This window comes from Lepisma saccharinum, chromosome 20, assembly GCF_977018435.1.
Source record: "Lepisma saccharinum chromosome 20, izLepSacc3.1, whole genome shotgun sequence".
Classification (NCBI taxonomy): domain Eukaryota; kingdom Metazoa; phylum Arthropoda; class Insecta; order Zygentoma; family Lepismatidae; genus Lepisma; species Lepisma saccharinum.
This window is the reverse complement of record NC_139248.1, coordinates 36,291,806-36,301,273: the sequence shown is the minus strand read 5'-3', so window position 1 is coordinate 36,301,273 and position 9,468 is coordinate 36,291,806. Positions and strand designations below refer to the sequence as shown.

Here is a 9,468-nt window from a genome sequence, read left to right as displayed (position 1 = left end):
GCACGGAGGGGAACATTTGGAGAACGCCCAAAGTTATCGAGCGTCAAACATGTAATGCTCTTGCAGCAATCCCCAGGTGTGAGAGCTAATGAAAAGGAACATGAAATGAGGGGAGAAACAATAGAGAAACCCAGCGATAGTCTAGAATTATGTTTAGTTGGAGAACCAGACTTTGGAAGACTAAAACCTGGAAGGACGTTTTATGTTAACGCTAAAATAATAGAACTGGAAGTTAAATGTTTGGTAGATTGTGGAAGCGTAGTGGAAGTCATGAGTTACGAATGCTGGAAGAAAATAAGAGAGAAGTACCCGCAAGCTAGATTAGATACATGCGAGAAAGACAGGATTAGATTGGTCATGGCAGCCGGCAAGGATGAATACAAGATACAGGGATCGATAAAAATCATGATGAATATTCAAGGTGAAAATTTCTCAGTAAATTTCTTAGTGGTGAAAGGATTACGGTGTGAGATTATTTTAGGAGTGTCTTTCCTACAAAAGTATGATGGGCACATTCATGTCAAAGAGAGAAGGCTAAATGTGGAATTGGAAGAGTCGTGTAGACTTGATATTCCTATGGAGACAATATGTGACGAGTCGGCAAAAGAAATGTGTGTTCGAAAACAAGGTCTTGTGGTAAACAAAAGGGAAGTTATGTATAAAGAAAGTGAATACGACGAAGATAAACATAGAGAAATAAAGAGAAAAGAAAATGAATATGTGGCGTCCGTTAAAGAAATACAATATAAAGTGAGCGAATGCATAGAAATCTCGGAAAACGAGAGAAGAGAATTGAGAAATGTACTTGTCAAACATAGGAACTTATTTAGCCAACGACCTGGACTTACGAATGTGTATTCATATGAAATAGAGGTAGACACAAATCAGCCCATAGTATCTAGGCAATATTCTATACCGTTCACCAAGAGGAAAGCTGTTGAAGAAGAACTACAGAAATGGCTGGACTGGGATATCATAGAAGATTCGAATAGTATTCACATAAGCCCCATGCACGTAGTGGATAAACCAAACGGAGGCATGAGACCTGTTTTGGACCTGAGAGAGCTAAATAAGCATGTATTACTACCCCGAAATCAAGTTGAAAAAATTAATGAGTTATTGCATTCATTTGCGGGAAGTAAGTACTTCACATCTTTTGATTTAACGCTAGGATACTTCCAGGTGGAGATTGAAGAAAAGTCTAGAAAATACACAGCATCTAGATATGGATCCAGGTTATTGCAATTTAAAAGACTACCTTACGGACTAAATTCATCGGTGTCGGCGTTTACAACGGCGCTAAACAGAATATTTGGTCTGGAAACAAAGTCATGGTTAGCAATATACGTAGATGATATGTGTATACATTCAAAGGACTGGATGGATCATATAAGCAAAATAGACTGGGTTTTGTGTAAATTGAAAGAAGCAGGACTTACAGTTAAGTTAGAAAAATGTTCGTTTGCAAAGAAACAAATCAAGTTCCTAGGGCATATAGTGTCTGGAGGAAACGTAAGACTTTGTAGCGATAAAAATGAGGCTATAAAATGTTTTCCAAAGCCTACAACCAGGAAACAATTGCAAAGATTCCTAGGGATATGCAATTGGAGGAGCAAATTTATTAGGAATTTCGCTTCAAAAGCCAAGCCTTTATACGATCTTTTGAGAAAGGATGTGAAATGGAAATGGGCACAAGAGGAGGAAAAGGCTTTTAATGTATTAAAAGAAGACCTGACATCTAGTCCAGCTATAGGCCAGCCAGATTTTAAAAGACTTTTCATCTTAGGAACAGACGCATCGAATATAGGTCTAGGGGCCTATCTCTTCCAGAAAACCGAGGATGGAGAAGATGTTGTAATTCAATATGCGAGTCGTGCACTGAAAGCGTTTGAAAGGGCGTATACCATTAGCGAACTGGAATGTTTGGCCATCATATTCGGCATTGAAAATTTGCTGTTTACTTGAAAGGAAGAAAATTTAAAATTCTTTGTGACCATAAGAGTCTTATATGGTTAAACTCTGCAAGGCAATGGAATCCTCGCTTGACAAGATGGGCATTACTTCTCCAGGAATACAGTTTTGAAATAGTGGACATTAAAGGAAAGGACAATAAAATTGCAGATGCCTTAAGTAGATCCCCTTTACATATGATGCAGGAACCAGAGGAAGTGCTGAAGTTATCCATACACGCCATCATGGATGAAGAACTCGGGAACATATCCAGACAAGAATGGATAGAAAGCATGAAGAAAGACGAAGAATTAAGCGGCATCTTAAATGTCTTAAATGGAGATAGAAATGAAAACGAAAAGAAAATGAGAAGAGCGAAGATAGAAGGAAAATATGTAATTCAGGAAGGAATGATTTTTAGAGTAAGCACAGAGAAATCCAATCAAGTGCAACTATGCGTACCTGGAGCACTAATTAAAAAAGTACTCGCAGAAGTGCATGAGAAGTCTGGACATTTCGGGATTGATAAAACATTGAGGCTTGCCCGGAGATTTTTCTTCTGGAAATGTATGAAGAGAGACGTGGTGGATCATGTAAGAAATTGTATGTTATGTATAAAAACTAAACCTTCAAAATTGAAAATGGAAAGAGAAGAGTTACACGTAACTGCAAAAAATCCTCTAGATATGATATCTATTGATCTGATTGGACCTCTCCCAAGATCGCGAGGATTTACATATATTCTCACATGCGTCGACGTATGCAGTAAGTTTGTAATATGTTATAACCTCAAGAAGGCTACAGCAAAGGAAATAGTAAAATATTTAGAAGAAGGATTTGTCAAACACTATGGAGTTCCATTAAAAATTCTAACAGATAATGGTACACAATTTGTATCGGAATACTTTAAGGATTACATGAAGTTTAAAGGAATTAAGATGATAAACGTTACTAGGTATCATCCAAGTTCGAACCCGATAGAGAGATATAACGGGGAAATAGTAAGAATTCTAAGAATGTTATGTCATGACAATCATACGAAGTGGTCTACAGCAGTTAACAGAGCCATAAGATGGATAAATAACTCTATATCGGAGGAAACAAAGAAGAGTGCAGCTGAATTGTTTCTGGGATATATGGAAGAACCTGGAATCTTCAAGGAATTTGATTGGCCGAGGGAAGTAATATCCAAAGAAGAGATTAAGGAAGTATTACTAGACATATACATTAAGAGAATGAAGAAAATGAACAAGAAAGCAGAGAATCGTACGAAAATAAAATTAAAAAAGGGAGACTTAGTATTTTGCAAAACACACCCAATGAGCAAAGCATCAGAGAAAGCAATCAAGAAATTGTTCTTCATATATGAAGGTCCATACGAAGTCCTGAATTTGTTTCGGAACACAGCAGTAGTAAAGCATACAGAAACAAATATAGAGAGAAGGGAGAACCTGGAAAATATCAGGAGGTACAACTGTACGGAGGAAGTAAAAAAGAGCTTAGTTAATGAGTAAAAGAAACAGTAAGAGAAGTCGCATAGAACGAGGGAAAAATTTATAAATTTACAAATGACCTTTCCAATATATAAATTTTTCATCCTCAAGGAGGGGGATATTGTGTCACGTGCCAGTTTCACACGACACAATGAAAGTTGCAAGTAAGAAGTTTCTCGGAATCGACGATAGATGGCAGCACGCCATATAAAGAAGAGCAGAGCTCATTGTACAAACTAGGAGCGGAGAAGAGGGATTATATATATATTATAGTAAATTGAGAAATATATAAAAGAAGAGTTCAAATACTATAATAGAAGTAAATAGAATGATGTATATAGTAATTTAAAAGAATTAAGAATATAGCCGCATATGAAACGTTTAGGAAATTTATTAAGCGAGCAAATGAATTCAGAAATGTATCTCAATCTCTCTGACGAGGAGAACATCGTCAGCTTTTGCATTTGTCCGTTCCCCGGTGGCGCTGTGTCAAATTAGACGCCCCGAAGCACTTTTCGGTTGCGCTTTTTATTAGTCGCACTGGGCCATTGGTAGCGCTGGTTATTAGCGATCCTGGTTATTCCCCTTTGGTCGTCAAATAGGAGGTGGCGCTATTGTCAGTTTAGTCGACCCTACTCTTTCTACAAGTATAGCTTGTATTGTTTGACAAAGAAGCGGGGGGAAAGCGAGCACATAAATAAGATTACGCTTTAAAGGAAGACAATAAATTAAACGAAGAAAAGAAGAAGAAGCCTTTTCCATATTAAAAGAAGAAGCAGCCGTTTCCATAATAAAAGAAGAAGAAGCTTTTTCCATATTAAAAGAAGAAGAAGCCTTTTAAAAGAAGAAGCCATTTAAAAGAAGAAGAAGCCTTTTCGATTATACATATATATATATATATATATATATATATATATATATATATATATTCTCTGTATTTTGTCAAATTCTCAGAATATAGATCCGCATTTTACTATATCCTCTTGGCTATAAGACGCTTTCTTATTTGGAATTCTCAAACAAAGAACCTATCCCCCTGAGATTAAGATATCTGTACACTGTTAGAAGTTACCGTGAAATTTAATACATCCTACCGTAAAAATTTTACGGACTCGACCGTGGAATCGGAAATACTTCCATACCGTTTTAGACCAAGCCGCGCATGCGCATTTGTGTCGCTTGTCAACTTTCACAGGCCAACATGGCCGAAGCGTATGTTTTTGTTGCTGTGTTGTGCTTCTTTATCGATGGTTGTGCTTCGAATGCCTGCGTGGAAAGTAAATCTACATAACTCAAGGTACGTATAATGTTTTTATTTTTTAACATAATGGAATGAAAATTCATTGTAACACAGTTTATTAGTGCTATATTATTATTATTGTACTGCTGTAATATGCAACGAAGCCAAAACCACGTGCATTTATTCAATTTGCTTGTGTAGTGGAAGATATAAATTCATCGATGTCTTTATCACATGTACCACATTGCAAATACCGGTCACTTTCATTAGGTAGTATACAAACGATATATGAAGTGCGTGTCTGTTGTTTACAAGTAGTACTCAGAAATTTTTGAAAGCAGAAACTTGCAATAGCCGAGTTACGGATGGTAGAAATGTTTAGTAACAGTCTCTGAGGTACAATTTTTTCTTACTTGACAGGTTTTGATGTTTTATGTAACATAGAATGTGCTTCTAAGCGCGGAAAGCACGAACAACCGCGATATTTGATCCCAAACCACAGCTCACGTAAATTAAAAACCTCCTATCTCGGAGTACTTTCGCAACTTTTTATTGGCCAAAATTGGTGTATGCACATTCAAATAGCTTAAATACGTGCAAATGATAACGTCACCAAACTTAGCACTACTAACAATAGTTACACTTCTATTTTGGTTTTGTGAGTTTTAAGTCCTTCGTATTTGATTTACTTTATTTTATAATACATTTAAAATGTAAAATTAATATTTATTTTCAATTATTGACTTTTATTATTAATATTTTGGGTGCACTTGCACAAAGCCTTCGAGCTTCCCTGCTTCTGGCTAAGGAAACTAGGTACTTTACTTCACCATAACTCATTTCCCTGAGCTAAAAACAGCAGAAAAGCTACATAAACAACTTAATCTTTATAAAAAATGCAAAAACTTTCACTTGGTGGTACAGAAAGTCTAGGGTACCTAACTATTCATCTGGCATAACAGCCTAAAAGTACTGGCTGAAATTGTATGGATTTCATCAGTAGTGACTGAATGATACTGTTAATCCTGAACCTCCACACATAAATAATTCCAGGGAAGGGTTTAAAAGCTTTACGGGAAAAAAATGACACGGTGTGCTTCAATTGTCCCCTTCCTTCACTTATCCTGTACACTGAAAAAAAAATCATGGAAATTAGCCGAAATTTATCTGAAAGTCCCAAAATTATAGTAAAATTCAATATTGGGTTCTAGACCCCATCAGAGTAAAGATATTTTGATCTAGCTAAGGTTATCTGTTGAGAAGTATTTAATCCCATGGGAGATTTATAAATGAAGAACTGGTCTCCCAATATTGTTCATTTTATTCATAATTTTGTATTTAGGTAAGTAGAATTACATAATTTTGACAAAATGTCAAGTGAATGGTTAAAAATACAAATTTATGAGTAATTATAATAGTGTACATTTACACAAGTTGGAGGTGTTATATTTAACTTTGTATGTGAAAACAAAATTGAAACTTAGAAATTTTTATCTGCGGAACACTGAGGAATTTTCTAAAAAAATAAGATGGCAACATTGATTTTCACTAATATTAACTATTTGGATGTTCCATAACATATTGAGCATCCACTTAAAATCCTTCTGCTAGTTCTAAGCAAATAATGTGAAGTAAAAGCAAAATTTTTGTAATAATTCAAAATTCCTTCGGTTTTGCGGCATTTTCCAAGAATGACACTTTTACATAAAAACTGAGTGGTACTGACATGAAAGATGTTAGTTCTTGGTGTTATTTTGTATTTCCCTTCAAGTTTAAACTGTTTATGACTGCAACAATTAGCATTCATGCATATTTAACTGTAATTAGGTATCTTATGACTGATTTAAAATTCTTTTTCTCTCGCAAGAATTGCAATTTTGGACAAAATTTGGATTTAAAGTTCTAGTAATCAAAACAATGACACAATATAAGTTTAATACAGTAGATTTAGGTAATTTATGGTTTGATTGTTATCATTAAGTTTAAACCTGTTCAAAATTGTTAATAATTTATGGTTTTCATGCTCAAAATTCATTTAATTACAGGTTTTTATGAGAAATTCTGATTTTAAGTCTGGAAAGTAAAAGATATGCCAAGAACTGTGCCAATGGGTAGTGAGCTGTGAAATTTCTGTGGGAGGTCCTAGAAACTGCATTGGAACCTCTTTTGGACAAGATCCACAAGTAAGTTGCTTTTCATGTTTTCAACTAGAACCTGAAGCAACAAAATACCCACCCCTTCTCCCATTAGAAATGGATCCAATAAGTTTTTATAAGAAATTTGAAATGTTACTCACTCAATGGTTGGAAGTTAGCTTGAAAGATAAATAAAATAAATCATAGTAAAGGTTATTGAAAGTTTTCAATCTTGTGTTCTGACAACTATTATTCAATCCCTTTACCTTTACTTCCCATGTGAATGGCTGTATGTGGAAAGAGTGGGTCATGGAATTGAACAATTACTTGAATTGATACTAACACACAGGGCCTACTTTTTTAAAAATGCTGCCAATTTATCATACAAACTCCTGTAACTATTTAAGGTCAGAGTGGGCTTTCCTTAAAAGTGGGCCAATTGACATTCTTTGAAATAACCCTTACGTGTATTGAATGCAAGTTGTTTTTTTTGTTTGTTCATATATTTGATATTTTGAATGAGATTCTTAAATTTATTATTGTTATTACAGGATCGTCCCTAATAGAATGCATGGAAATTATGCTTTCAATTGAGCAAGGATTGATAGAATGCTTGGCTTCCTAAATGCTATATCAGTATCCATTTCAAGCATGCAATACATTGGAGTTTGGCAAAAGGTATGTTGTATCATGTGTGAATGGAACACTGCACAAACTTTCACATAATAATTAAAAAGCTCCAAATTTGTAGTTCAAATATTTTTAATTCTCCTGAAATATTCACATAAATTCAGTGCATAAAACAGGTGGTTGGGTCAGTGGCAATGTGGTTTTAGTGCTAGACCCATACTTTAATCACCAAACATTCAGAGTTTGAGTCTTCTTGTCAGTATGGATGTGGTTTGTTGTGCAATGAGATGCATAAGAATTGCAAAGTAAATTGTCCATCGCCTTGTTTATTGCCCTTGTTTTACGAAATGAGTGCTTAAAAAAATGAAACAAAATGTCAAACAAGCTGCTGAAAATTTCTACACCAGCACTTGCATACATAAAAGGTCAGTCCCTAAAAACACGAAAGAAGCAAGAGAAATATGAATGAAAATTGTTATGGACAATTTGCTTACCCAATACTTGTGCATCCCACTGTACCATTTATTATTTAATCATAATATTGGTCATTTCTCATCTTAGTATTGTCTCTTAGATCTAAAAGATGAATGGTTTAAACACTGAATGCAGTACTGGGTTTACCATATGATTTGGCACACACGGAACGGAAGTAAGGTAAAGCCCATCATGCACCATGACATGAAGGCACAGCGCAATGTGGAAGTTGGGCCCCACCAGTGCTGTGATACCATAATTTACCACAGCTATACACTAAATTTCATGAAACGTTAAGTGGAGACCATGTTTCCATTAACTATGGATTATGTTTCTATTAAATATATGGATGAAATCTGCAAACTTATCTAAAAATGTGGAATACTGATGATGATGATGATATATGGCATTTTACAAATAAAAACAAATATGGAATACATATTTTCATGATTGCATTTCAACATGCAGGCTACAGTACAGCATGTTATTGTATCTCCATTTCTTGTTTCATTGCTTTTTTGAATTTTAGTTTTCTTTTCTGTTAACCACTTTAATAATACTCGTAACGACACTGAACATGAAAACTTGAAAAAACGTACATAAGAAGTTCTCTTCTTGTTTTGAACTGACATAATGCAGACTTCAATTGTCTCATGGCAGTAAAGACACCCAACTAACTGGATTGTCATGGTTCACATAGGAGATGTACTGCGTAGAAATTTTTGCAAAGAAAATTCAGGCTTGACCAGGACACAAACCAAGTTCTTTGGCATACCATGTCATTGCTCTACAGACTGAAATAAACCAGGGCTGGCTTAGTAGCTAAGTTAGTATAGTTACTTTTTCAAATTAGTTTACTCTATGGGTAACTGGGAAGGGAGGGGGTGAGACAGCTGAAACATGGTACTGATCACATCATCTCCACTGTAGCCAGTAGATAATGTGGAACCATGTGCCTTCATGGAATGGTGACAATTTCTGCCACCTTTCCACATATGTATTTATTTTTTGAGGGAACTGTATCAGTGGGAAACTACTACTGAGCTTACGCACCACTGAACACCTTTGACAATGTTATTCTGTTACTTGAGAATTAATGAAATTTTTAATTTATGCTGCTGCAATAGCATTTGGTTTTTTATCAAATTCCTTAATGGTATATTTCTTCTTCCCAGGTGATTTAATCCAGCAGAAGGGTCCTAAGTTAAGAAGAAAAAAGCACAAGTGCAATGTAGTAATTATTTGACAAAATGCAAAGAAACAAGTGTAAAGTGAAAATAAATAAAAAGTAAATTATAATTATGTACTTGGTTGATTTGAATAAATTATTTATATTATTTGAATTATTATATCTCATTTGAAAATTCCATTTTTAAAACTGAAAAGTATTTGAGGATTGCACCAATAGCAGGGATGGAAGATTGGTAGTAATGTCAGTAAAATCCAGGTTTTTTTAATCTTATTTTACTTATTTATTTATTATTTTTTTATGTTGAATTGATTCTCTTGGGCTATCGATCAAGTGGGTTCTGCAACTGTTTCTGAG

The 9,468-nt window shown here is 34.8% G+C and overlaps 1 long non-coding RNA gene across 1 annotated transcript; it reads left to right on the top strand.

The window, feature by feature from the left end:
- Window positions 1-4,588: 4,588 nt before the first annotated feature.
- On the top strand, window positions 4,589-9,265 carry LOC146003577 (uncharacterized). Its single transcript, XR_014443834.1, has 4 exons — window positions 4,589-4,740; window positions 6,729-6,866; window positions 7,370-7,496; window positions 9,098-9,265. It is a non-coding gene; the product is annotated as an uncharacterized LOC146003577 (long non-coding RNA).
- The last annotated feature ends 203 nt before the right edge of the window (window positions 9,266-9,468 follow it).